This window comes from Tenrec ecaudatus, assembly GCF_050624435.1.
Source record: "Tenrec ecaudatus isolate mTenEca1 chromosome 5 unlocalized genomic scaffold, mTenEca1.hap1 SUPER_5_unloc_5, whole genome shotgun sequence".
Classification (NCBI taxonomy): Eukaryota; Metazoa; Chordata; class Mammalia; order Afrosoricida; family Tenrecidae; genus Tenrec; species Tenrec ecaudatus.
In genome coordinates, this window is record NW_027457603.1 from 1,357,185 (window position 1) to 1,385,126 (window position 27,942).

Here is a 27,942-nt window from a genome sequence, read left to right on the forward strand (position 1 = left end):
TGCCCAGATTATTTTTGTTTCTTTTATGATCATTTTATTAGGGGCTCTTACAACACTAACCACAATCCATATATACATCAGCTGTTTGAAGCACATCTGACCATTAATTGCCCTCATTATTCTCAAAATCTCCACTCTTCACCCAAGCCCCTGGCCTCAGCTCCTCATTTTTCCCCCCCTCAATGCCCGCCACCCATCCCTCATCAATCCTTGGAAATGTACTAATTCTTTTGTCATATCTTCACCCACCTTTCTTTTGAGGTCAATGAAGATCCTTGTAATCGGTTCCCACTTTCCATCCTGCCTTTCCTCCACCCTCCCAGTATCTCCACTCATAACACTGGTCCTCACAGGCCCATCCACCCTGGATTCCCCGTGTTTGAAATTCCTATCGGTACTACAATACCTTCTCTAGTTTGGCCAGATTAGTATGGTAGAACTGGGTTCTGGTTAGTGGGGCAAGAGGAAGCATTAAGAACTTGAGGAGGCGGCCACCCGCCCGCTGGGTGCACGGGCCCGGGCGTCGCGCGCTATGGGCCGCCCAGCGCAGCTGGAGGCTGGGAGCGCCCCGCAGGGCGCACGGGCGGCCTTGCAGGCGGGGACTCGGGACGCGCCCCTCGACGCCCTCGCGCACCCCACCGTCTTCCTGCCCGCGGGGCCCCCCCGAGGGGCTGCGAGCGGGGGTGTCGCACGACCTGCGGCTGGATAAAACGAGAGACCCCCCTTGGTCAGCAGCGCGAGACCGTGGGGACGCGCGGCTCCTCGAATGTTGCGTCGTCTCGTTTCTGGTTCCTCCATCCATTCACGCAGGCCGACCCCGCTCGCCTGATCAGTGGCACACACCCAGCCCAGTGGGAAAAGGAATGCTCTCCCACGTATATGCATTTTAGTTTGGAGTCCCTACAGGGTTTATGTACCCCGAGTCCTGGAGATGGGGATTGGTTTGATCTAACTGCACTTTACTTGCAGTGCGAGCCAGCGCGGCGCGGTGTCCCACTGGAAGCGCCGAGCCACACGTGCGTGTCAACACTTAGGACCATCCCCAAACATGCTTTTGCCAGGTGTCCGTGAGGAAGCCAATCAAGAGGGATCGTGCTATTCGGATTCGGTCCCCATGTCGCCGTTTTCGCCTTGCTTTCTGTTTTTGAATTCGGTTTCCCAAATGTCTGCCTCCAAACGAATACCCAACCAGGGGGTCCGCAGCCCTGGAAGTTTCCGGGGCTGTTCCCCAGACGCGCCTCTGGGGCTGCAAGGACTGCGCGTCGAGACTTTTCCGGTCGTGAAAAGTCGGCGGCGACAGCTCGGGGGCCCTGGGTCACCGGGTGGTGTTGAGCGGGGACTCTGGGGCCCCGGCGTGGGACGCTGGCGGGTGCAAGTTCAAGAGGGTCAGGGGCTGATGCCTCCCCACGCCCCTGCCCTCCCCCAGCAAGGGCGCTCTGGGGTGCTGGGTCCTTGAGGCCCCGGCTGGCGGGGCCGCCCACGGTCAAGGCTTCGGGCACACGCGCGGGTGCGCTGAGGCCTGCGCCGTGCGGGGGTCTGGGCTCAGGCAGGTGGTCGCGGCGGCTCCGCGGGCGGGCGGGCGCCCAGCAGGACGACCGACGACCCCCGGCGCGTCGCCGGCACCCAGCGCCCGGGCGTAGAGGCGGGCGGGGGGCTGCGCTCCGCCGCCGCCAGGGCCCCCTCCCTCCGCGCCCCCCCGCGCCAGGTGAGCCGGGCCTGGGCCTCGGCGGGCCGCGGGGCTGCCCTCTCGCCGCCCTCCAGCGCCCCCTCGGGGCCGGGCCGCGCCGAGCCGGGCGGCCGCCGGCCGGGGCTGGGGGTTGGGAGTGGCGGGGGTCGCGGGCGGGTCGCTCGTTCGGCCGCTGGCGGGGGGCGGGGGCCGGGCGGCCACGCGCGAGGCCGGGCCAGCTGCCGCCGCGCCCTCGGCCTCCGACTCCGGCTCCGGCTCGGCTCGCCCTGGCGGCGGTGGCGCCGTGAGGAGGAGTCCGCTCTCCTCTGTGGCGGCGGCGGCGGCGGCCGGCTCCAGGCCGGGTTTTGGCGCCGCCCGCCTGCTGCCTCCTGGCGGCTCCTGAACTCCAGCCCCCTCTCTATCAGCCTCTCACTCCGTCTCAATATGTCTCAAGATGGCGGCCAATGTGGGATCGATGTTTCAATATTGGAAGCGCTTTGATTTACAGCAGCTGCAGGTCAGGCTTCTCCTCTCTCGGCCTCTCGCTCGGGGGTGGGGGCTGCGGGCGGTCGCGGCCTCCCCGGGGGCGCCGGGCTGCCTCGCCGCCGGGGGGCCGCGGCGGAGGGGAGGAGGGGGGTGCCGGGAAAAGCGGGGCCGACTCGGGGACAAGTCCCTCTCACTCCCCGGCCCCCATTGATAACTCGCTTGATCGGAAATTGATCCTCTTTGTTCAATTCATCGATCAGCCCAAGATGGCGCCGGGAGCCGCCGCTGCCACCGCTGCTCCTGGTGTCTGCCCCCTCCCCTGGCGCCCCCCCCCCCCCGGCCCCGAGCCGCCACCGCCGCCACCGCTGCCCCTGGTGTCTGCCCCCTCCCCTGGCGCCCACCCCCCCCCCCCGTCCCGAGCCGCCGCCGCCGCCGGTTCCCCAAACTTCATGAGTGGAAAAATGGGCTCTTGGCACAAAATGGCATTCAATCCTCACCAAGAGATTCAGGGCTAAATTGCTGCCCTATCTCTGACCTCAGCTTTTGTTTTATTTTAATTCTCATATAATTCACATATATCATTCAATACTTCAGTCATATTAAGATTTGTGTAATCCTCACCACAATCAGGTTTACATCATTTCCTTCTTTTATATTCATTTTTGTTAGCCCCCCCCTCACTCCCCCAAATCTTCCCTGCCTGTCCCTAGGAGATTGTTAATTCTGTTAGTGTCTCTCTGGATTTGCCTCTCCTGGATTTCATATGTATTAAAAAAAAATACAAAACAAAATCAAGAAACAAGTAGAAAAGAAAAACTAACAATGATAAAAGAGAGAAAAACCTCAATCGAACAGAAAGTGAAAAATACTAAAAACTGGAACCAAATTAAAATTAGTCTGAAGAGATCAAATGATCAGGTGTTACATTTGAACTTAACTGTATCTGTTCATGTCCATGGGCTGTGGTCAGAGGGAATTCACCCCGCATGTGCATTTGAGTCCTTTTGCAAACTGGGTGTTCCGAACTTAAGCTCTGATTCTTGTTCATACCTGCAGATTGAGATTCTATTATTTATCACCCTGGCATCACACTGGCTGTGCTGCTTGTTCTGGGCGGACTTAGTTGACATCTCACTTAGATGGCTGCTTATTTTCAGAAAAAAGGTTTAAGTACAAGGCCCTGTTCTTTGTGATAGATGTGCACCATCTAATTTCAGGGTTTTTTTACACCCTATGCTTTCCAGTCAAATATTCACTTGAGGTAATTCAAAACACTCACTTGGCTCGATGACGCCAGAATAGCTCCCCTCCATGCAGTTCCATGGAGCTCAGCATAGTTAGGGTGCAGAGATGAAAAGACGATTGAACCATGTACTGAACGTTCAGGTTTTTCCCTGCTTCTGAAAATCTGTTTGCGCTTGTAGAGTAAATGTTTTGTACTTTTTAAGAGTGTAAAAAAAAAATAGATGGAGGGATTCAGAGAAAATGGCAACCAGATAGGACCCATCTATCTGGAGCTCCTGCTGCCAGACCAGAAAAATAGGAAATTAGGTGAAGGAAACGGGGAGGTGGAGTTCTGAAATTAGAACTAGGGTAACAGGGTTTCTCCTGAACCCCTTCTTTTGTGGGATTTCCACTCACAAAGCAAACCAAGAATGCTTTAAAGCAGCACTATAATTTTGACGAAGTGGCAGGCGCCAGATATGCCCTTGCCTGGAGCAGGGATCCCTGCAGGTGGACGCCCTGAGAGGGGGCAGAATCTCAGACACGAGGGGAACCCCACACTGAGCTCTCCATGCGGTTGGATGCCTTGAGCTCACGGTCAGGGGTTGGTGGTGGGTAGCCATAATTTAGAGTAGAAGAAAAAATATATTATTACCTTAGGAAGATCATGGTGTGGGAGAAAAAGGCAGAAAGTCGGGAGTCCAGGGAGCAAATTTAGTTCCAATTGGCCGACTAGTAAACAACCCCCCTGATAAGCTGCATCTCCCCCTCTGGGGGTCAGCTTGACAGCCACCAAATCTGAGCACATCACAAGTAGAATTTTTTTTAAGGGTGAAACATAAATGATTGGTTTAAAACTCAAACCCAAGTCTGGTTGCTCAGCTCCAAGCACCACATGGGGAGGCCCTTAACATAAATCAGCATAAGAAGCAACCTAGCTAAGGAATGCCAGAACTCAGCCACAGGGCCTGGCAGCTTTTACCATAACAAAGACCCGCTGTAGCAGTGTCAGCCTTAAACAGCACTGAGCTGTAGCCCAGAGACTGTGGGAGACAATTTCATTCTAGCTGGCCAGAGGGATAAAAAAGAAAATCCTCTGATCTAGGAAGCATCAGCAGTCTAGATAGGACAACAAGCTTCCCTCTCAGTGATTCTACACATAGCTGGGGAGGCCCTGCCGGTCTTGGAGCCCTAGACGGGGCTGAGGGAGCCCCCCAGTGCCCCCTCCCAGCCCCTGCTGCAGTGCTACATGCAGCACAAGGCAGGTACTCCAGCACCCAAGTGACCCCTGGCCACGGGCGCGATCTTGCTTTTGAAGTAATCTCACACAGCATCTGTGGAACCCTACATCAGGGATGGGAAAGTCCATTAACGCATGCCCAGGAGAGCCAGCATAGGAAAGCTGGATTTTCCTGCCCGTGGGCTCCGATGGATGTTGCACCTGGAGCAGCCCACCTGGGCCAGATGATTGCAGTTCAGCCAATGGGATTGACCTGGGGTCCTTCACCAGCCTCCCCGGGAACCCTTGAAAAGGCAGGAACCAGAAGGGAGAGGGGTGGTCCAGGTCGTCTTCCTGGGAGGAGAGAGATCCTTGCATGACCTGAGGCAGTCTCTGCCAGGCCCCATGGTCAAAGGAATCCTATGGGTGCCTTGTAAAACCTGAAGCTTCTTTTAACTCTCATTAAATTCACTTGGATCACGAGCCCGGCTTCCGCATGAAATTTTTCTCGCGGGGAGCCAAGGACTGGGGTTGGAATTTAGGCCAGAGAGAGAGACCTTACAAGTCCATGACCCTGTGACCTTGAGGAAGAGTTGGAATTCCTCTGGCCTCAAGGACAGGTGATCAAGTATCATTACCTCCTTACCCACTGCTCTACTTATTCTCACTTTATTCACTAGCCCTTCTAACTTTTCCACCGCACTCAGTTTCAACGTGCTCAGGTTGGTGTTGGGCTTTTATTTACTCGCTTTCTTCTTTATCCCTCTTTTTTTCCCCTTTTCCCCTCTTTTTCCTCTTCTCTCCCACTCTCTCCTCTCATATGCCACTAAAGGCTTCCAGGTCACTTCCCTCCGCTTAGGGCAAATCAACCCAAATAGCAGGAGGCACTCCAGCCTGCCCTGTGTGGGAGTGCTGTACACCACACAAGGCACCTGGGACAAACACCTACAGTGCGCTGCACCGTTGAAGAAACCTCCGTCATGCCCCTAAGGTGATCTCGTCAACTAGGGCAATTCTGCCCAGCACCACTGGGTCCCGGCATTAAAAGGGCACACTGACCTGCCATGTTGGAGCAGTGTCTAAACCCCTCTGGCCCCTCATCCAAGCAATCAGGGATCAGCTACTACTTTATACTTTATTTCCTCCTTCTCTCTCTCCTTGCTCTTTACCATCACAGCCAACCTTAGTGAACTCAGTTGGATTTATTTCCTTCTTTCTCTTTATTCTCTTTTTCTTTCTTTCCTCTTTCTGTCTTTGCTTTCTTCACCTCTCTCTTAGCTTGTACGATTCTCTCTGCTCCCTCTCATTGCTTGCACATACCACTGCTGGTTTCCAGAGCCCTACACTCTGCCTAGGGCAACCCTGTCCTCCTAGTGGGCAGCCTGACCCCTAAGACAGTACTGCACACAGGACGAGTCAGAGCTACACACAGCATAACACAGGGTCAGTTATTTCTTTAACCATTAAAAAAATACTCTCTCCTCCTCCTTCCTTTTCTCTTCTCTCTTTTTCCTTTTATTGGGCTCTTCTTAAAGGTGTTCTGCTTTTCTCCGCTCCATCTAGCTCTTCTCTACTTCCTACCACAGCCTCCACAGATTTGGTTCTCCTTTTTAGTTGTTTTCTTTTTTTTTTTTTTTACTGTTGTCACCTTTGTTTACTCTGTGCATTTTAGTTGTCTGTGGGTGAGTGGTTGTCAGTCTGGTTGGCATTATTGCCCCAGTCTGTGTCTTCCTCTTTCTCTCTTTTTCCTCTCCTTTCACTCTCTTTCCCATCACAAGACAATAGCTGTCTCCAGGCCACTCCCCTCTGCCTAGGGCAAACCTGAAGGCCCAACTGAGGGAGCTCCCACCCCCCACTTATTGGCGTGGCAAGCAGCTGGGGAATTCACGCTGGTCCTCTCCCACACACTAAGCCACAGGTTGTTCTCCCCTATAAAAAGTGGGGGCATCCCCAGCCTAAATCCTGAGGTCCTACAAGTGACTGTGGGAAACGCCTGACCACCACTTGTGAGGCTCCACGCTACTGTGGGAACATCCACCCAATCTCCAAGGCGATCTCTCTGTACATCCCCTTGTCTAGCCAGATTTGTAAAGTAGAATTTGGATCATGATAGTGGGGGGAGGAAGCATTTAGGAACTAGAGGAAACATGTTTCATTGTTGCTACCCTGCACCCTGACTGGCTTATCTCGTCCCCACATCCCTTCAGGAAGGGGGTGTCCAGTTACCTACCAATGGGCTTTGAGTCTCCACTCTGCACTCACCCTCATTTACAATGACATGATTTTTGTGTTCTTTGATGCTTGATATCTGATCCCTTCAACAGTTCATGGTCACGCAGGCTGGTGTGCTTCCTCCATGTGGGCTTTGTTGCTTCTGAGCTAGATGGCCGCTTCTTTATTTTCAAGCCTGTAAGATCCCAGATGCTATAACTTTTGATAGCCAGGCACCATCAGCTTTCTTCACCACATTTGCTAGTGCACACATTTTTCTTCAACCATCATGTTGGAAAGGTGTTCATCATGGAATGCCAATTTAATATAACGTGTTCTTGCATTGAGTAAGTATTTGGCAATGTCCATCTACTGCCTTAATACTAAGTCTATAAATATATGCACGTTGATCTATTTACGAACCCTCCTGTATAAATATATTTACATATGTACATGCCAGTATGTAGACCTCTAGAAATACCCTTTGTCACCTAGTTCTTTCCTCTATTTACTTTTACTTTCCTCTTGTCCGACTATCATGCTCAGCTTTCACTTGGGTTTGAGTAATTTCTCTTGGTTACATTGCCCTTGCTGAATACCTACCAGGCTTCTCACACCCTCCTTGCGACGGATTTTGGATTACTTGTTGCTCCCCTGTCGCTGGATTGGTCAGCATCACCTCCTTACCCCCTCCTCTCTCTCTCCCATGTCCCCGGGAACCATTGGTCCTGTTGTTTTCTCCTCCAGCCTATTCTTCCAGCCTATCTTATCTAGATAGATCTGTTGAGATAATAATATGCACCAAAAATCAAACCATAGCAAGATAGGCGATGGGTGAGAACACAGTGATGACAAAAAAACAACAACAGAAAACCAATGATCAATAAAAGAGTAAATTAATTAAAAGACAAAAAAAATTTTTAAGAAAGAAAAACCTGTAAATAGATCAAGGTCTGATTTTTTTTTTCTATAGGTGTGTCCTTCAGTCAGGTCTTATGGCGTATCATGCTCTGGCCCCAGAGTCTGTCCTTTGTACTCCCTCAGGGGCTACCCGCTCTGCTCCCATGGTTGCTCTGCTGCATGCTTTTAGTGATTTGCCTCCGTGTTGGAGGGCCAGTCGGGTCAGTCCCAACACAGAGTCTCCGGTATTGTCCCCATAGGGCCCTGGGCCAGCAAGGGATGGCATGTCTCATAGTGGGATCAGCCATATGGTCCACTCTGTACATTGGCTGTTCAGAGTGCCAAAATCATCCTCCAAGCCTGGTGGACCAGTGTGTGCTCCACTCTCTTCCTCCCCCTTCATTTGCCCCTGTGTGCTCTGATCAGACATGTCCAGCTCCCCTAGCTACAGGTTCAGTGCCGTCTTCTAAAGTAAATTCTTCTGGGGGGAGGGGCAGTTGTCCACGTAGCTGGTATGGAGGCTGGACCATCCACTTTTCATTTAGGATCAAAAGCATCTAGCTTTTAGCATTAGGTGCTATTGAGTCAGTTCCAACTCAAGGCAGAATGAACCACTGCGCAGTCCTACACCATCTTCAAAACTGTTGTTATACTTGAACCTAACATTTCAGCCTTTTCCAGGGACTGGCATCTCCTGATAACATACCCAAAGCATGTGAAGTCTCCCCGTGCTTGCTTCTAAGGACCTCTCAGACTGTTCTTCTGACACAAATCTGTTCATTCTTCCAGCACTCAATGGTATTTTTAATATTCTTGGCTAGTGTCATCTTGATGGGTTGAAACACTATCTCGCTCTAGTGTTGATGTACATTTTTCTGATGCCTAATTATACTGAGTATCTTTTAAGGTAATCATTTAATTTTTATGGCATTTTGAAAAGATGTCAATGAGGTCTATTTAATTTGTGTTCAGATGGAAACACATAACTCAAACTAAATATGTGACAGTAGAATAAGAATCCATTTTATCCTAAATACTTGAGATATTTATACAGCCTACTCAAGTTTTTATCAACATAGATAAGGTGGCGGTGGTGGTGGTGGTGGTGGTGGTGGTGGTGGTGGTGGTGGTTTTTAAGAGTTAATCTCTAAATAAGGGGCTGTAGTACTGAGCACTGAATCTCCTTTGCTTGATTAATTTTTATGTTAGGGAAATAATACAAGGATTCCATCAAATGACCCATCAGTTTGAGGAAAAAGCATATCAGAATTGATGGTCAAAGCCTATATGGCTTTATGGTTTAGTCTCTAGGGGTATGTAATGCTCTTGTGAAAATAGTATTCCTCATGATAATAACGAGGAACTGGTGGGCCTCCAGGGCTGGGAGCTGAACTGAGGGGCAGTTCTACCCTGTCTAATAGGGTCACTATGAGTTGGCAAAGACTCGATGGCTGTCAGTTTGGTTTTTTTGACTTGAGTACTGGCATTCAGTGTGTTTATCGAAATCAATAAATTACAAGCATTTTTGATGTCTATTTTTTACATACAAAATTTAAATCCCCCAAGCCTCTGAAAACTGCGAAGATTTCACAGCACTAGGTTGGTACTCTCCCATCCAAGAATCAGTGAAACTGGCAGGGTGTGAGGCATTCAGGCTCCCTCAGTTCCTCCTGCTGCCTTCCCTGACCCTGGTCACTTGCTTCTATTACCTCTCTTGGACCTTACATGCATTTGAATTAGAACACCATAGAGTACAGTGCTCTACATGTGCAGCAGCTCTAACCATGTCACTCTCTGTCTCTATGAAGCCTCTTCCAACAAAATTCAAATGCGATTGTATGTGCACACATAAACACACGCATGCACCAGAGCACCCTTCTTAACAGAGAGTCAGGAGGGTCTCTTAATTATTTGCTGTCCTCACTTTGGACACAAGTCCCTTGATGATGAGTAGGAGAAAAGGAACATCAGGTAGTGGGGGAAACCCTAAGGAGGAACAGAGGAGAGCTTTAACTAAGAATAATGCTACTAGGGGAATGATGGCATGTGAGGAAAATTAGATACTTCCAGACTGTCAGATTTTTCCATACAGCAAAATTAACTTTTCTAGTTTTGTCTAAAACTGGCCCCAGGAAATTTCAAATAGCACATCTCAGATTATCTAACCTACAAAGGAGTAGCCGGCCTTCCACCCACCCCCACCCCACCCCCGCCAAAAAACCAAGCGGTACAAAGCTCCACTGGGTACACATTTCAAAATATACATTCTCCTGTTTGGGCAGGCATCTGGCAACTTGCTCTGAGCTAGTGCACCCACACTTTTTTCCCAAGGTCATTGCTGGTGACAAGACCTTGTGCTCTTCTCACAAGCCAGAATGCAAACATAAATCAAGTCAGTGTAAGACGCCATCATCACCTCACTCAAATACACCTCGTCAAGTGAACTCAAACTTCAAGAAGATGCTCATTTGTTTGGTTTTGTTGATGTGAGGGTGATAGTGCATTTGGAGTTTAGTCATTGCACTAGGTCAGACTGTTAATCAAGCTTCCTATATAGAGGTTCTGAAGATATTGTGTAAGAAGGTCTGAGTTGTCTGGCTAGACCAGAGCTTGCACACTGCTATTGACTAGAAGTTCCGACACACAGAATCCAGGACAGATAAACCCCTCAGGACCAATACTGAGAGTAGCAACACCACGAGGGAAGGTAGGGGGGAGAAGCAGAAGAAAGGGGAAACCAATCTCAATGATGGACATACAGCCCCACTCCACCACCCAGGGGAACAAACAGCAGAAGTTTGGGTGAAGGGATACAGCAGAGGCGTAAAATATAAAAATAAAAAGTATGTATAAAGTATCAGTGGTTCACGTGGGTGGGAGGAGGGGAAAAAAGGAGCTCAAGGAGAAAGAACATGTTTGGAAATGATGATAGCAATGTATGTACAAATGTGCTTCATACAAATTGGTGTATGAATTGTTACAAGAGCTGTAAGATCCCCCAATAAAATGATTTATTTAAAATAAAAAGGACTGATTAGTGGTAGACAGGGGACTGGTTTTGCCACCATGACAGTGCACCTGCTCACACACAAAAAACAGCATGCCTCTATCGCCCGATCTGATCCCAGCACACCGAGGCAAAATACTAAGGGTGTACAACAGAACAGGAAGGGGAACAGAGCAACGAAGTCCCCAGGGAATACCAAAAATAGACTTTGGGGCCAGGGCTAGCTGACCCATCATACTCTATGAGAAAGCACTCCTAAAGGCCAACAAACAGTCCTTGAACTAACTAAAAGCTTTTCTTTCTTGTGTTTTGTTTTGCTTTTTGTCATTGGCTTGTTGGTGGTGGTGTTGTTCTTTTGTTTCATTTTGTTGCTTGGGTTTGCTCTGTCTCGTTTTTGTGCATGCTATGATTTCCACAGGTCTGTCTAAATGAGATAGGCTGGATGAACAATCTGGAGGAGAAAACAATGGGACTGACAGCTGGGGGAGGGAGATGGGAAAGGGGGGTGTAGGGAAAAAGGAAGTGCTGTTAACAAACCCAGGGACAAGGGAACACCAAGTGATCCAAATAGATGGTGAGGAGGGTGTAGGAGGCTTGGTAGAGTGTAACCAAGAGTAATGTAACCTAGAGGAATTACTGAAACACAAATGAAGGCTGAACATGAGAGTGGGACAATCAGAAAGTAAAAGGAAATCAAGGAAAGAGGTAGGAAGCAAAGGGCATTTATAGAGGTCTAAATAAAGGCATGTGCATATGTAAATATATTTATGTATAACGATGGGGAAATAGATCTATATGCATATATTTATAGGTTTAGTATTAAGGTAACAGATGTACATTGGGCCTCCATTCAAGTACTCCCTCAATGCAAAAATACTTTGTTGTATTAAAGTGGCATTCCGTGATGCTCACCTCACCAACACAATTGCTGGAGGCAAATGGGTGCATAAGCAAATGTGGTGACTGAAGTTGATGGTGGTCGGCTATCAAAAGTTATACATTCTGGGGTCTTAAAAGCTTGAAGTTAAACAAGTGGTCATGTAGCTGAGAAGCAACAAAGCCCACATGAAAGAAGCACACCAGCATGTGTGATCACGAGGTGTCGGAAGAATCAGGTATCAGACATCATCGGAACAAAAAAATCATATCTTTGTGAATACGGGGGAGTATGGAGTGAAAACCCAAAGCTCATTTGTAGATAATTGGACATCCCCTTACAGAAGGGTAGCAGGGAGGAGAGGAGCCAGTCAGGGTGCACTGTAGCAACAATGAAACATACAACTTTCCTCTAGCTCCTAAATGCTTCTTCCCCCACAACTAAAATGATCCCCATTCTACCTTACAAATCTAGCTAGACCTGAGGATGTACACTGGTACAGATAGGAACTGGAAACACAGGGAATCCAGGGCCGATGATCCCTTCAGGACCAGTGGTGAGAGTGGCGATACGAGGAGGGTAGAGGGAGGGAGGAATGGAAAGGGGAAACGGATTACAAGGATCTACATATAACCATCTCCCTGGGGGACAGACAACAGAAAAGTGGCTGAAGGGAGATATTGTATAGTGTAAGATATGACAAAATAATAATTTAGAAATTATTCAGGGTTCATGAGGGATGGGGAATAATTATCAGCTGATGCCAGCGGATTAAGTGGAGAGCAAATGTTTTCAGAATGATGAGGGCAATGAATGTACAAATATGATGTATGTATCAATTGTGATAAGAGTTGTATGAGGCCCCAAAAATTGATTATAAAAAAAGAGAAAAGAAATAACAGTATGAAAACATCCCCCCAAAAAGCATGCCTCTCTTGTCCCTCATATCCTAATCACCTGAACTCACTCCATGTGACTTCTTTCTGTTTCCATGAATGAAGGACAGTGGTTTGACAACACAGAAGAGGGGGAGAAAAAACAAGGGTGTCACCCAAACTGCTGAGTTTGAAAAATGTTTCCAAGAATGTAATCACAGATTAGACAAATGTGTGAAGTGTAATGGAGAGTACTATGAAGGGGATAAAAAATTTAAATGCATAGTTTTGAAAAAATTGTAGTTTTTGTCGGGTTCCCCCTAGTAGCTTCCAATTTCATAGCAACTCAAGCCATCACCATACATCCAACTGACAGAGAAGGGGTGGGTTTTGTGTGTAGGTGGTGTTGGTTATTGCACAGGGGCAAGGGACTTCTGGTGGCATAGTACCTTATGCCTTGGGTGTCAACTGTAATGTCAGCAGTGGGGAACCACCAGTCAGTCCTCAGAAGAAAAGGATGAGGCGTTCTACTCCCATAGAGTTAGCCTTTGGGAAACCCACAGAGATAGTTCTGCTCTGATCTCATAGAGTCGCTATGGCTCAGCATCGACTCCATCGAAGTGAGCTGACAAACTAAAGGCAGGAGATCTGAAAGAGGATGCGGAGACGTTGTCTCAGGTACTTTGGACATATTACTATGGTGGAACCAGTCCTGCAAGAAGGGCGTCATTTTTGGCAGAGGGTTAGCAAACAAGAGGAAGACCCTTACTTAGGTGGATTGACACCGTGGCTGCGAGAATCGGCTCAAATACAGTAACAAGTGCGAGGATGGCGCAGGACTGGGCTTTGTTTCTCTCTCTAGTGCACAGGCCCCTATGAATCCGAACTGACTCCAGGGCTCTACAACATCAACTACTACAACCCCGAAGTTCAAACCTACCCAGTGGCTTCCCAAAAGGGAGGTGTGGCCATGTGCCTCTGTAAAGATGACAGCTAGGGAGCCCCTGCGGGGCAGTTCTACTCTGTGGCACAGGGGCAGCCAGGAGTCGGAATGTGCTTCACAGCAAAGGGTGTGCTTTGTCTCAGTTTGTGCCTGCTGCTGTTTATGCTATGCACTGAGTTTAACATGTGACACTCAGGAGCGAATGAATGGAAACACACCCATGATGCTTCCATGATGCCAGATGCAAGCTGACACTGTTTCTGAGTTCTGGGCATATTATTTTTTCAGAGATAATTTCCTGTAGCGGTGACACACCGAGTCCTATTTCATGTAAAAGCATCAGCAGCAGAGGAAAGCACTGCACAGAGAGAAGACTATGACACGTAACAGGCTTTCCATAGAGGAACAAAAGGGTGGATGTCTTGGGCTGCACTCTTTTCTTGTATACAGACAGTAAACAAGCTGAACACATCTCACCTAAGCATAACATTACAACTACTTGAAGCCCAGCTCAGGCATCTGGACAAGAGGCAGCAAGGAAGGATGGGAGAGAGTTAATGGGCTGGGCGTCCCCAAAGGTGCAGAGTGGGAATCAAGGGAGGATCCAGGACGAGCCAAGGCTTCTGGCAGAAGTCTGAGAGGAGAGCAGCAGAAAGGAGCTGCTCTCTGGGTCCTCACAGATGTAGCCAGTGAGAGAGCAGCAGTGCTGCCCCCTGGCGGTGCGCCGAAGGCAGGGCCGCTTCCCCCAGGGCTGGAGAGCTCTGGGGAAAGACAAACCCTGTCACTTTGGATGCCAAGTAAGGGGGCACTGTGTGCCGGTGGTGTACCTATGTTGGCCAAAGCGCTGCCCACTGTGCATTTGCTTCCCACAAGCACAGTTATCCTTCCTCGTGCATCCAGGAAAGACAGTTCTAGAAAAACACAAGCAGTAAAATAAAACACTGCCAGGTCTCGAACCATCCTCACCATTGTTACTATGCCCACTGGTGTAGCCACTGGTTCGAGCTGTTTTATTGCCCGTCCTCCACTTTTTGCCAAGCATCATGTCCTTCATGGACTTGATGTCCCTTCAGGGACTGGTCTCTCCTGACAGCACGTCCAAAGATATCAAATGAAGTCCAGCCATCCTTTGTCCCCATGTTCTCTTGGCAGTCCTTGTACTTTTATTGCTCAGTGTCTGATTATTTGGGACCAGGCCTTATTGCTGCCCCTTCCTCACCTTGGCCCCCAATCCCGACCCCAAGCCCTGCACATCCACTGTGTGAAACCTCCTGTTCCTGTAACCATCCCTGTGCTTTTGTGTGGGGGGGTCTAGCTGGGTTCCCCTGGCAATTCGCCAGCTGCCCTTGGGAAAGTTCATGGAGTCGGCTAATTAGTAGAAAAGCCAAACGTCCAGCTGAGATTGGTTTACTCCCTAGCACCCTTGGGCAGGAGCACAGCCCCACTCCCGGTCCCAGGTAGCCAACGACCACACCTAGGTTCTCCGGACTTGGCAGCTGTAACATGTGGCCTGGGCTTCCCCTTCATTTCCTGCTCCTTTCTGGCTTGCTGTCTGACTTTTCTTTGCGGAATTAAAGCTGCAAATTGACAGGATCCCATAAACACTCTAAAGCCACAAAAAAACACCAAATGCCCACCCAAACATGTGAAACTTCCAAAAATCATCCTTAGAAGATTCCCAAACCCTAAACATTCCTAAACCCCATATATGCCCTGAAAACACCATGAAAGCCCTAAGAAAACCTAAAATGCTGGGGGGAAAAAACACATATAATATTAAAAATACCCTAAAATCCCTAAGGAACTCTGCAACATCACTAAAAACACCCTATTGTGCTGAAAAATACCTATACACTCTAAAAAACCACCCCTAAATCCCTTAAACACTCCCTAAAATCTTATAAAACACCCTAAAAACCCCAAACCACCCGAATGCCCCAAACACACCTTGAACGTCCACAAACAACCTAAAAGCCCTAAAAAATCACATGCCACCAAAAAGCCCTAAATGACCGCAAAATTCCAACTCATAGCCACCCTATAGAGGGCTTCTGGAGCTGTCAGTCTTTTATGGGAACAGCTTTATCGTTCTCCCAAGGAGAAGTTGGTAGGTTTGAAACCCTGACCTCATATTTAGCAGTCTAATAATTGCTGGACAGTGCCACCAAGGCTCTACTGGTGTAGTGGGTTACACATTGGGCTGCTAACCTCAAGGGAAACGGTTCAAAACCACCACCCACTCCTTGGGAGAAAGAAGAAGCTTTCTTTCTATTCCCCTAGATTTCTCATTGAAGGTGTAAAGTAACCTGTTAAATGCGCGCAGTGGCAGCAGCAATGTCTCATAACCATGGGGAAATGTGGTTCAGAAACTTCAGAAGCAAGCATCCAGCAGTAGGTGACTGACCAGCAGTATTGACTTGGGCAAAGAGAAGGTGACATGGAAGGGTAAGGAGAAGAATGCGTGCAGAGGGCAGGTTGGCAGCTGAGCCTAAGTCCAGTAGAAACAACAGCAGAATGGCCTGTTCCTGGAAGGGCCACAGGAGATGGTGCGACTTCATGTAGCCCCCACTTACATGTGTAACAGCAGCAATTGCCTGAACACGTGGTCTCCCCAGGGAGGAGCCTTTGTGTGGTGTTAAGATGCTGTTACTGTCTGTTGTACTGTGGTGGCCTGCATTTGGCTGTAATGGTGGAAATTTTGCAGCCAGTAGTTCAAATGCCTGCTGGGTCACTCACTGCAGGTAGACTTCAGCAGTTTCCAGACAGAGAGACGAGGGAGGAGGACCTGGTCTTCCACTTCTGAAAGAACTGGCCAGTGTGAACCTTGTGAATGGCAGAACACTATACCTGAACATGAGTACCGCAGGCTATAAGGCATGATGGATTGACACAGTGGCTGCAGCAATGTGCTCAAACATAGGATAGTGCTGGCCTGGAAAATAGTTCATCGTCCATTAAAAAAAATCATTATATAGGGGCTCATACAACTTTTGTTGTTGTTTTTCCCTAAGGGAGAGCAGTGTATTGGTACACTGAGAGGTATATAGATCAATGGATTCGAACAGAAAAGCTACACATATATTCACCAGTCAACAGGAAACTAGCCTTCGAAAAAGGACACAGAAATATCCAAAGGGACAAATTCTGCTTGCTCAACAAATGGTGTTGGACAAACTGAGATACCGTATGTAGGAAAATGAAGCAAGCCCCAAACCTTCCCCCATGCACAGAAATTAACTGAAGAGGGGTTAAAACCTGAAAGTAAACCTCCGGGCTATCATAATCAATTTTTCGATGACCTCATCGGTCAGAAATCATTGTAGGAACGCCAAAGCGTTCTTGTGTTCAACGTCTACATACATAGCAGGTGCTCCAGTAAAGGGGAATCTTGGTGGAGCTGGCTCATCCATTCCTGAAGAGAGTAGAGCACCACATTGGCCCATCACAGAGCTCAGGTGTAGAATCTTCCTCACTGTCATCCTTTATCTCAGCAGTGTCAGTGTTGGATTATGAATTTCCCAAAGAACCAGTATCGCTCAATTCTGTGCACAATGCTGACTCACTCTCGCTGTTATTTCACTGGTCTAAAAACCCATTTAGGTTAAAATGACACTTTTTTGATGCCATGACCTAAAATTTTTAGTGAGAAAATGTTCCTAATGACATTACTTGGGTCTTCCTCTAATCCTGATGCCATGTTCTTTTTCACATAGGCCAGCTTCTTGTATAAATTGCTCAGCATACAGATGGAATAAAAACAGTGAAAGGATACAACCCTGATGCACACCTTTTCTGATTTTAAACCATGCAGTATCACCTTGTCCTGTTCACAGTCTCACCTGGTTCTATCTCTTGGCCTTTGTATAAGCTCCATATGAGTACAATGAAGTGTTGTGCAATGCCCATTCTTTTCCATGGTATCCCCAAGATCCACCTCCTTCCACTCGTGGTTTCCAGAACGTGGGGTTGGGACAAAGCCTGGATAGTCTCATGGCAAGACCAGATCAGGAATGGAGCTGAGCCGGGAGCAGCTTTATTTGCTTGCTCCAGGGAAAGTCTGCCAGGGGCTTTCTACAAATGATAAAGGTGAATCCCTCTCTCGTTACCCACTGATCATCTCTGAGCCTCTTGCTCTCATATCCCTTGCACAGACCTCTACCATTAGATGGACAATTAGGTAACGTTTGAACACTTTTCTGATGCTGAGCCTGGGGAGCAACTAATAGCTGAGTAAATATTGATTGAAAGATGGTGAGTGGAAGAAAATAGCTTTGCCAGGTCCAGGTTGTGATGGAGATGAGAGTGTTACCAAATCCTGCTGTCCCCATGGTGGGTTTGCTGTATTGTGCCCAGTCCTGAAAGTCTGAGCCAGGGGTTTTAACATGGCCCCTTTCAAAACATATAGGTGGAATTCTTGGACCATGAGCTGTCCTTAGAGTGTGGCTTTACCAAGGTGATGTCCGCCCTGGAACGAAACAACCCAAGAACCTAGATCTTTGTGAAGGTGTTGGTAAGGGATGCCGCGGAAATCATAAACTTGACTGAAAGCAAAGGAAACTTTGCCTTCATGTGTCTGCAGCTGGACGAAGTGGTGCTGGAGCACACCCTCCTTTGCGATTCTTCTTGTTCTTTTTATGAGCTGCTCCCTGGCCTGTGCAGTCCCGTAAATCTGGAAACTCTTTGCTGGTGGGGGCAATTGTTATATCCTCCCCCCAGATCCAGATGTCTTGTCCATGGTCAGTGCGCAATCCTTGTTAGCCAGAGGAGTGGGGCATCTAAAGGCAGGCAGGGGTCACATACTTTTTTTCTACACTTTCTAGAAAGACCAGAGCTAAACATCTTGCAGCCCTTTTCATGTCCTCTTTCTTTTCTGTATTTATTTTCCAGGAAAGAGGAGAAGAAACGCGACAGCATCTACTGACAGCAAGTCAAATGCCATCGTGTGTGTTCAGAGGGCAGGCTGGTTCTCATTTGCCTAACTCATCAGTCCCATCGTGCCATGTCCATGTTAGATTGTTTAGGGAAACAGATGACATATGTTATGATGCTAAATAAGCTGAAACAGTGCCAGGATGGAGGCAGAAGGGGTTTATTTGTTTGTTTTTAAATGAAGCATGGCTTTCTAGTGACTTATTGTGGTGGGGAAGGGGGGCACCGAGGGCAACAAGACATGGTTGTGACAGTGGTCTGGGAATTGAGACAAATCATTGCTTCTGCAGCAGAGATGAGCTGCCTCTGACCTGTCAGTTACTTGAAGGGAGACTCTGCATTTGGTCAGACAAGTCTTAGTTGGAGATGGTACCAGCTTTCCTCCTGAGCCTCTGTGGTTCCCTTTGGACTACACAGGCCCGAATCGCTTTTAGCTGAGCAACAGCAAATGGCAACACAGACTTGCCATATTGCTCTTTTGCGTACACTCTTTAAAAATCGTACTAAATATACATGCATCAAAACATTCGTCACTTCCACGCTCTACAAGATTATAACTAAGTGGCATTCTGCATGTTGTTCATATTATCATCCTTACCCATTCCAAAATTATGTCATCACCCTTATGGAAGCTCAGTATCGTCTCAGGGATGGCACTTCCCCTCCAGGCCCTACTGGGTTAGGCTGGGTTGACTAGAGAAATAAATCCAAGGACACTCATATAGGTATAAGAAAGACTCCACCTCACTTATTTGTCCAATTGACATGGCATTATGTAACAACCATACTTACCTTCCTACCTATCCCTGGAAACAATTGGGATATGTTTGTCTCTATTCATTTTCCTAGCCTAGATATTTCTTGTAAGTGGAATTAAGCAAAATGTGTCCTTTTTGAAGCTGATTTATTTCACTCAGCATAATGCTTATGAGGTTCATTCCTCTTGTAGCCTGTGTCAAGAGTTCATTTCTCTTTATGGCTGAGTAGTAGTCCATTGTATATACCATAGGCAACATGTTTGACTTATCCATTCACCTATTGATGGGTATTTAGACCGTTGACACGTTTGCGAGATTGGGAATAATGTTGCAAGGGCCATCTGTGTATTTGTATCTATTTATGCGCTTGCTTTTAATTGCTTATATCCTTCATTTCCTTTTCTTTCCTTGTTAGACTCAGTATGATCCCCTTCTGCCCATCCTCTAGCCTCACAACCTCTGTGTCTGATGTGCCAGGATCTCACCAGGAGCCTTAACACCAAGATTCTGAGCCCTGACTGACCATTCTGATCATCCAGGGAATTGAATATTCCGGAGCACACAGAAGATGAAGTTATCAAAACTCCTTAGGCATAACCGAACAACTGGAGGGAGTGCTTTATTGGGCTTGGGGGCTGGGGATTATAGTTGTGAAGGACACCAAGGACAATTGTCATTACCTAGACTGTAAAGACTATGGTCGACATCCACGCTGGTGAGTAGCAGCTGGATCTCAGAAGCTCACAAGTGGCCATCTAGGTGGCAAGTATTGTCACCCTCACTCTGGAGGAAAGAGTGGTGAGTGGACCACATGAACATTAGACTTCATGACTCTGAGCACAGAATAACTAGATGATCTCCAACTATCAATTCCAACTTCTTTGAAAGGGATCACATCAAAAGGTCCTAGATAGTGAAGCAAAATTCACAGTCATAAAAGAGACCAGGCTTATTGGCTGGATAGGGACTAACAGAACCTCTGAAATGATGGTCCTTATTCACTAAGTTTGAAAATGAACTCCTACCTGTGGTTCAATATTCAGCCAAATAATAGATTGGTCTATAATGGGAGCAATTACACAAGTGAGGCACACAAACCTGAAAACAGCAAACCATTTGATCTCAAAAGGGCAGTAATAATCCAAGGCCCAAGTTCAGAAGGGTAGGAAGAGAGGAGGAAGGGAAACAGAAGACATAAGTAGGGAGTGGAATAAGTCATATTATATTGTGGAGATTGCAATAAGTGGCATAAAACACAATGTGTATGAATTGTTGAATAAAAAACTGATGATCTTGGTAAACCTTCACCCAATTCACAATAAAAACTTATGAGAGAGAAAAAAATCCAAGCACCTAGGCTGCATTCCAGACCAATAAAATCGGACTCAGTGGAGATGGGACAAAGATGTCTTTTGGACAGCTCTCTGGCAATCCCAATGAGCACACAGGCTGATACCCACCATCTGGAAACTATGGGGTAGCTGCTTCTCCGGTAATGCCTCGGGGGAGCGCTTGGGTCCGTCAAAGAATGCGGGATGATGAAGGGGCAAAGGTCATCAAACCTCACCCACAGCTTTACACTGGGGGGCTGCTCTCTGAGGAATGTGGGAAGGGTCCACTTGCATGCTGTCTCTGTGCAGCAGATCCAACAGACTCAACACCTTTCCAAAGCTGGCAAAAAAGTCCGAGAGACTAGATGTGGGCACCACGCTGTGAGTTTCCCAGAAGGCACGAGACAGATTGAGAGCAGTCACGGGAACACAGACTCCTCCGGAAATGCTGCCATGCGCAGAACATGCATCTCTAATTTCATTTCACACTGACTCAAGCATTCAGTCCTTTTTACGAAAACCCAGCTTCTCATTACAGTAACCGGTTTAAAATGACAATCTTCTGTTGAGCAAGTCTAAGAAATGACCTTCCTTTATTTTACATGGTATAAAAATTCAGTTTCCTAGGCCGATGGGCTCTAGGGACAGGTGTTTTTATGTACTAGACATGGCTTTCAAAGTTCTTCAATTGCCTAAATTAATAACGACTTTTTTCCTTTGGCTTTTCTAAGGGACACATTAATTTCAATCTTTTTCTAAGGAAGTGAATCTCTAGCTATCTCATTGGGATAACTTTCTGCCTTCAGAGTAGAATTTGAAATAATCTGCAAGGTTACCCCTTCCCCACCCTGCCCCAGCAGCCCAGCCTCTTTCTTCCTTCCGGCCTCCAGCCACCGGGGTTTGGTTGGGAAAGGAGATGCAGAAGGGAGTCTCTGGATTTTTCTATCTAAAGGTTGGCCACAACCCCCAGTAGACCAAATGTAATTCATTATGGGGGGTTTTGGTTTTACTACTTTAAGAGTTATCCTTAGGGAAATTACAAACAAACAGAAATAGGAAGACTTTATATTTTATTAAGGGATGTACTGCTCAGTCTCATTATATTTTAAAAGACAAAGTATAAAAAAAAATCTGGCTCCGTTTAAAATGTCCTGACTAGCAGAACTTAAAATACACAAATCTTAACATGAAAGTCTAGATGAATAAATAAAATAAACAACGAAACAGCTTTCTCAGGAAAAGCCATAATAAAGAGCTCGACTACTTTTTGAGCTGTTTAAGATGCTCGTGTTAAAGGGAAAAGAGTATCATTGTTGACTTTGAAATGTAGAACCATTTGCTTAATTCAGTGATGCTAAAATGGGCAGTTTGGCTGAAGAAAGAAATTGGCTTGTAGCATTTGATGAGCAATTTCTTCTTTTGAATATAGAAATGACCAGGGATGCGGACACGCTTTTTATTCTTTTGAGGACCCTCTAACCAAGAAATCTTTTAAATGATCATTACACAGTGAATGCCTGGAGGCTCTGGAAACTATTATTTTGACATTATTATAAGCTCAAAATGATTCACCAATGCAAAAGAAGAAGAGAAAAAGCAATTAAATACTAAGCTGTAAACGCTGGAAGCTTTTCTGTGCTGAAAATAATTGAACAGAGTTTTTTCTTTTTTTAAGTAATAGTGTCCAAAGAGATTCAATGATCTTATTGCTTATGGATTTGGAGCTTAACTATATTCCTTATTTTAAATTTGATATTAGAATAGCAAGATTATAGACCATGATACAGTGTGACTTGGAGAAGTATCATTTCATTAAATTATCAAGTTAAGGCTCAAGGAGCCTGGTGGAATGTGTGTGACCATGAGGCCGGCCAGTTGGAATCCGCTAGTGGCTCACAGAGAAAGATGCGGTTCTCAGCTCCTGTAAAGATTTAGAACTTCGGGAACCCACAGGCATAGTTCTACGTTGTCCTTTCAGGGGTCCTCAAACTTTTTAAACAGCAGGCCAGTTCATTGTCCCTCAAACCCGCTGGAGGGCCGGATGATAGTTTAAAAATAAAACTATGCACAAATGCCTATGCGCACTGCACATACCTAATTTGAAGTTCAAAAAAACGGGGCAAAAACACCCGGCGTGCTGAATAAATGTCCTCTGAGGGCCATGCGGCCCGCAGGCCATAGTTTGAGGACCCCCTAGATTGATATAAGTCAGAATTGACTTGATAGTGTTAGGTTTCTGGGGTGGTTGACCTCAGTTCTTGCTTAGCAACGCTGAAAGAATTCATATGGCAGAAGCAGTTTTGTAAATCCAAGTGAATGTTATGGAAGAAAGTTTCAGGTATCGCAGTCCCCAAAAGTCCCCAGTATCTCCGGAAAGCACGCCGGGCTGCATGGCAGGGGTGGGGAAAGTTTGCAGCTGAATATGGCGGTTTCATGGGAGGAATACCTGAGCAGGAGTGCAGAACCAGCTGAGGAGCCACGGCAGGAACCCCCAAGGGCCTCACCCTCCACTTGCAGAGCACGTGAACAAGGGAGGGTGACAAGGAGCCCAGGCCTACTTCTATCACCTCCCAACACCACTGGAGGACATTGGTCGATCGTATTGGTTGATTTCGGTGCACTTTTGTGAAGTCCTATTCTGTATGACCAGGTGGACCTTCCACCTGGGTCTACATGACTTGGGTCAGAGCATGCTCAGTTCTGAATTTTGCCATAGGTGTCTAATGAGTGTGCCTGATGTATTTCCAACCCCTTTGTTGTGGCCTGGACAGCTCAATTTCGTTTAGTGCTGGCATTTGGGAAGACAAGCCCTAATCTAGCAACCTGTCAATAGCAGTAAGTGAATGGAATTACAACTCAACTCATAGCCATAAATTCAATTCGGACTCATAGTGACCCGAGAGGACAGGGCAGAATTTCCCCCTCAGGATTTCTGGGGCTGGAATTCTTTACAGGAATAAAAGTCTCTTTTTTCTCCCTCCCAATGGCTCCAAAGGACTGACCTTGCAAGGAGATGTCCAGCGGGTGCCAGCAGGCTCCTTCATTGAAAATCTCTGCTAGTTTCTGAAGCGGGAGGGAAATTTTGAGGAGGCCGTCTGCGGCAGAGTTAACTCCCCATTAAAGCCAATGAGCTTTTCCACATCTCTCAAAAAACAAACAAAAAAACCTAAAGTGACTACTTCAGATTAATATGCTGTAGGTAGAACCACCTCCCACTCACCAAACCAAACCAATCAACCAACCAAACAAACAAACAAACAAACAAAAAAAAAAAAAACCCAAATCCTGTTGCCTTCAAGTCAGTTCTGACTCATGCTCACCCCTTGTGGTACAGAGTACAATTGTTGCATGAGGTTGGCTAGGCTGTACCCTTTATGAAAACAGATGACTCCTTCCTTTTGTGGTACAGCTAGGTGGTTTGAACTGATAACCTTTATATAAGCAGCCCTATCCAGCGATCTATGTCAACTAAAGTGTCAAAGCATGTAAAGACTGATCCACAACCCCCACTTCTCTCTTCCTCTTCTGTGATGACCTGGAATCCACCTTTTGATCTGGTGGCACCATATTTGTGAAGCAGCCCGAATCACTGACGGACGGTGTGCAGGACAAACACCCTGTAGAATTGCCCTTCCAGTGTCAGAATTTGCATGAACAAGAATAAACTTCTAGATTTTAAGCCACTGAGGTTCCAGGGGTAGCTTCTTTCTGCAGAACAGACTAGGCTATCCTGCCTGATCATCTCTTCACAGGGTTTTTGTGGAGAGCTACTGGAGCAGCTCGATCCAGGGGAGCTGCCAAAGCAGATACCTACACTTTATCTGGGATTGTAGGTTGTAGTACCAAAGTTTTTATTTGCCCGGGAGGCACTGAGTAAATTTTTTTTCTTCTGAAAACAGGACAATATGTAAGTAAGTTTGGAGACATATGTAGCTGGAGCTGAAAGTCCTCTTACCTTGCAGTTTTCTTTGGTAGAGATAGACTTGTTCTTAATGAAACCCATGACAGTCAGTGTCACAAATGACTTCTGAGGAGAGGCCAAACAGCTAAGTCAAGGCCAGCCTACCATTCTCTTAAATGCTGTCTCATGCTCTCATCTGCTCTGACGTGTCTGCTCAGGGGCATGTGGCAGCCACTAGGCGGGCCTTACCATTGGCACTGAAAATCATTGTAGGGGATATTAGAGGATTTACATCAAGAAGACCTGACTTCCTGGCCATTGCTCGGGGGCCACAGTTCCCAAGACAATCAGTGTCAAGGGCAAAACAAAATAAAACATGACGAGGGCTCTGGGGCTGGGTTGAGCTGGATATGTAACCAAAGCCCCTTTCTACCAGAATCTTCCCAAGAGGAGATTGCTCTTTTCCATAGCTAAACAATTTCCATAGCTAAACGTTCTGCTGAGGAACCTTCTGGGAAGCAGAAGAAAATAAATCTGCCTTCCTTTGAATTAAGCTGGGTTGGGTCCAAGCCCTGTGTAGTGTCTATTCTTCTCATAACATCTAAAGGAGTCTGATTTCACCATTCTTAGCTATTAAAAAAAAAGTTCCAGGCACAATAATTCAATTTAAAATTACACACCAGGAGTAGTTCATATTTAATACACTTTATACAGGTATTACAGGTACAAGGGACATACTTGTTAACTGCCAGGTTGCTGGCTTGAACCAACCAGCTACTCCACAGGAGGTACTGTGTTTCTGTGAAGATTTACAGCTTGGAAGCCCACTGGGAGAGCTCTCCTCTGGCTTGAGTCTGAAGGTGCTTGACAGCAGTAGCCTTTTGTTTTTATAGAGGTAAAAAGCTTTCTTTTTTTTTTGGTATAAAGCTTTTTAGAACAACAAAAACAATTCCTTTTGGAAGTAAGCCAGAGCTAAAACCACAAGTTACATGCTTTACTTTTTTTCTGTCCTGCAGCTGGCAGCCACCCTTTCATCGATTGTGCACACCAGCATGGTGGTGAAGTGGTGAACTCTGCGCTCTCATTCCCCTGGCTTCACACTCGGTCTCCTCACTCATCGTGTGGCTTCACCCAACGCACGGAGCCTCCTGCAGGCTCCTCTCCCAGCGTGTGTAAAAGTGCGAAGGAGACAGACTTCCTCAGAGCTGTGCTTTAGAGAGAATCCTCCTCACATACTCAGCACCGCCTTGAATAGGGCAGCACTGCATACATGACAGCTACTTGATGATTGTTGATGGTGGTGGTGGTGTGTTTGTACGGATAAAAAAAGAGCCCTGAATGGTTATGTAACAAGTAAGGGAATAAATAGATCTTCCTTCATCCACCTTCATCTTTCATTGTTCTATCACTCTCTGATTGCAATATTAGAGGCTAAAATGGGCAGAATTCCCACCTCTGAACAAAGTTTGTGCACATGGGTGTGCATGCTTGTGTGTCCATGTGAGTGGGCCTGTACAATGTGTGTGCACGTGTGTGTGCACATGTGCACTGGAGCCTGGCAGCAGCAGGGGAGGCGCCTGTCTCTGTTCAGCAGTATCTGACGGCTGCTGCAGGTGTAATGAGAAGTGATTGATGATCTGTTCAGGGAGCTCCTGGGGTGGACTCAGGGAAGGAGCAGCAAAGAAGACATACTCATCTCCCCTGTATTTAGATGAGGTGACGGAGGTGGGTGGTAGAGGAGCAGCTACTCAGTAATGAGATCACAGGGGAAAGGCCTTGGATGAGGTGCCAGACAGCCCTGCTTTCCCAGAGAGGGTGGGGACTGGGAATGAGGCTGCATCCTGCCTAATCAGTTACAGTTGCTCTGTCACTCTGGGGAGGGAGGCAGATGAGGCAGGGAGCTTCCGGAATCTCTCATCTCCAGTCCTTCTAGGTGGATGTGGGAGCGTGTGAGGACGGCCACACTGGAGGGTCAGGGTTGATCGCCTTGCAGTGTGGAGCCCGGCCTGGACCTGCGTTGTGAAGGGTGACTAAGGAGCTCTGGGGGCAGGGTTCTGGGTGGGGGCTTTGTCTACTAAGACCCACAGCCGCGCCCTGTGTCGCAATGTTGGCATGCAATGTGCAAAGACTTGAGACAACGTGAAATGGACCATCCACTTCACTTGGAAAGACAGGAGGGCTGAAAATCAGATTGGGAGATCTGATCTCGTTTGCTGCACAGTTGTGAGAGGAGATATTCCTGGCTTCTCTCATGTTGGGAACCGGACATAATCAGCCTGACAAAACCAAGGCCATATTGCCTGCCCAGCAGGGCTAAAGCCACGTCACCTCAACCTTATCTCTACCCTGACACACACCAGATGGCCCACCCTTGTCTGCTCCAGCACCGGACATTCCAACTGCAGACTTGCGGCCGCCTGCCCTGTGTGCTCTACACCCCCGCCCTTCCTTTTTTTTATCTCCCCTTTGAACTCCCTTGTTTGCCTCACCCTTTATAGAGAGGCTTGTGTAGCAATAAACTCAGACCTTGACAAGAATCTGCTTGGTCTCGCTCCTCTCTCTCGCCCGTTTCTCTTTCAGGCTGGGTCCTCCTTGGAACCCCTCGAATAACTGAGTCCCTCTGGCATGAAGGAGGTGATACGAATGCATTGATAGCCTAGTATCTGTCAGCTGGGAGCCACAACATAGTGAGAGCCCTTATTAATCATTTGGAGATTAGCTGAGGGGTGGGAGAAGCCAGGCATGAGGCTTTCCAGGGCTGCTCAGCATGCACAGGAGTCCTTTCCTGGGTTGGACAGAGGTGCTGCCATCTGAAAGCTCAGATAGAGCAGTTGGAAAATTAACTGACCTGGTACAAGATCTATTTACATATATCAAAAGATCCTGGGTAATAACATCTCATGTTTGTGCAGCATGCCACATTTGTCAAAGGGCTTTCTCATTTACTGTCTTACTTGGTCCTCAAACTAAGAGGCCTTTGGGCAGCTATTGCTGTTTAATTTTGGGCGTGGTAACAGCTTTGGGTATAGTACTGGGCTTGGAATCAGGCTGTGCAACCCACAGCAGGTCACTTAGCTGCTCTGGATTGGCTTTCTTCCTCTACGAAGGTCAGCGCTTGGACTAGACCATTTTCCCAGTGGCAGCTCTGCTGACATTTTGGCCAACATCCTTCTTGTGGGGCTGTGTTGTTCCCTGCACCAGGATGCTAAGCGAGCATCCCTGGTCTTAGCCCACTAGATGGCAGTGGGACTCCCTTCTTCAGAATGTCTCCAGGCATGGCCAAATGTCCCCAGCAGAGCATGCTGCTGGGCTGGCGCACGGCAGGATGATGCACTCAATGAGTTGGATTTTAAGTTTTCAGGTACTTTACATGTCTGCACAGGGAGACTACATCAACAATTACCCAGCAGTCAATGGGTCATCACTGACCCTCTCTATAATTCCAACTGAGATCATGAAGCACCGACTGAGTTTCTGAGCTTAGCACCCTGCATGGCACAAGTTGTTTAGCACTCAGCTACAAACTAAAAGGTTGGCAGTTCAAACCTATCCAGAGGCCTCTTAAACAAAATCCTGGTGGTCTGCTTCAGAAGAGTTGGAGCCATGAACACCCCA

General features: G+C 47.4%; 1 long non-coding RNA gene across 2 annotated transcripts in view; it reads left to right on the forward strand.

Moving 5' to 3' along the window:
* Nucleotides 1-26,864, forward strand: part of LOC142435878 (uncharacterized) — an 84,102-nt gene extending 57,238 nt beyond the window's left edge. For both annotated transcript variants that reach the window (XR_012781633.1, XR_012781634.1), the window contains exons 4-5: nt 18,296-18,350; nt 19,511-26,864. This is a non-coding gene — a long non-coding RNA (uncharacterized LOC142435878). The remainder of the gene's footprint in view (nt 1-18,295; nt 18,351-19,510) is intronic.
* The last annotated feature ends 1,078 nt before the right edge of the window (nt 26,865-27,942 follow it).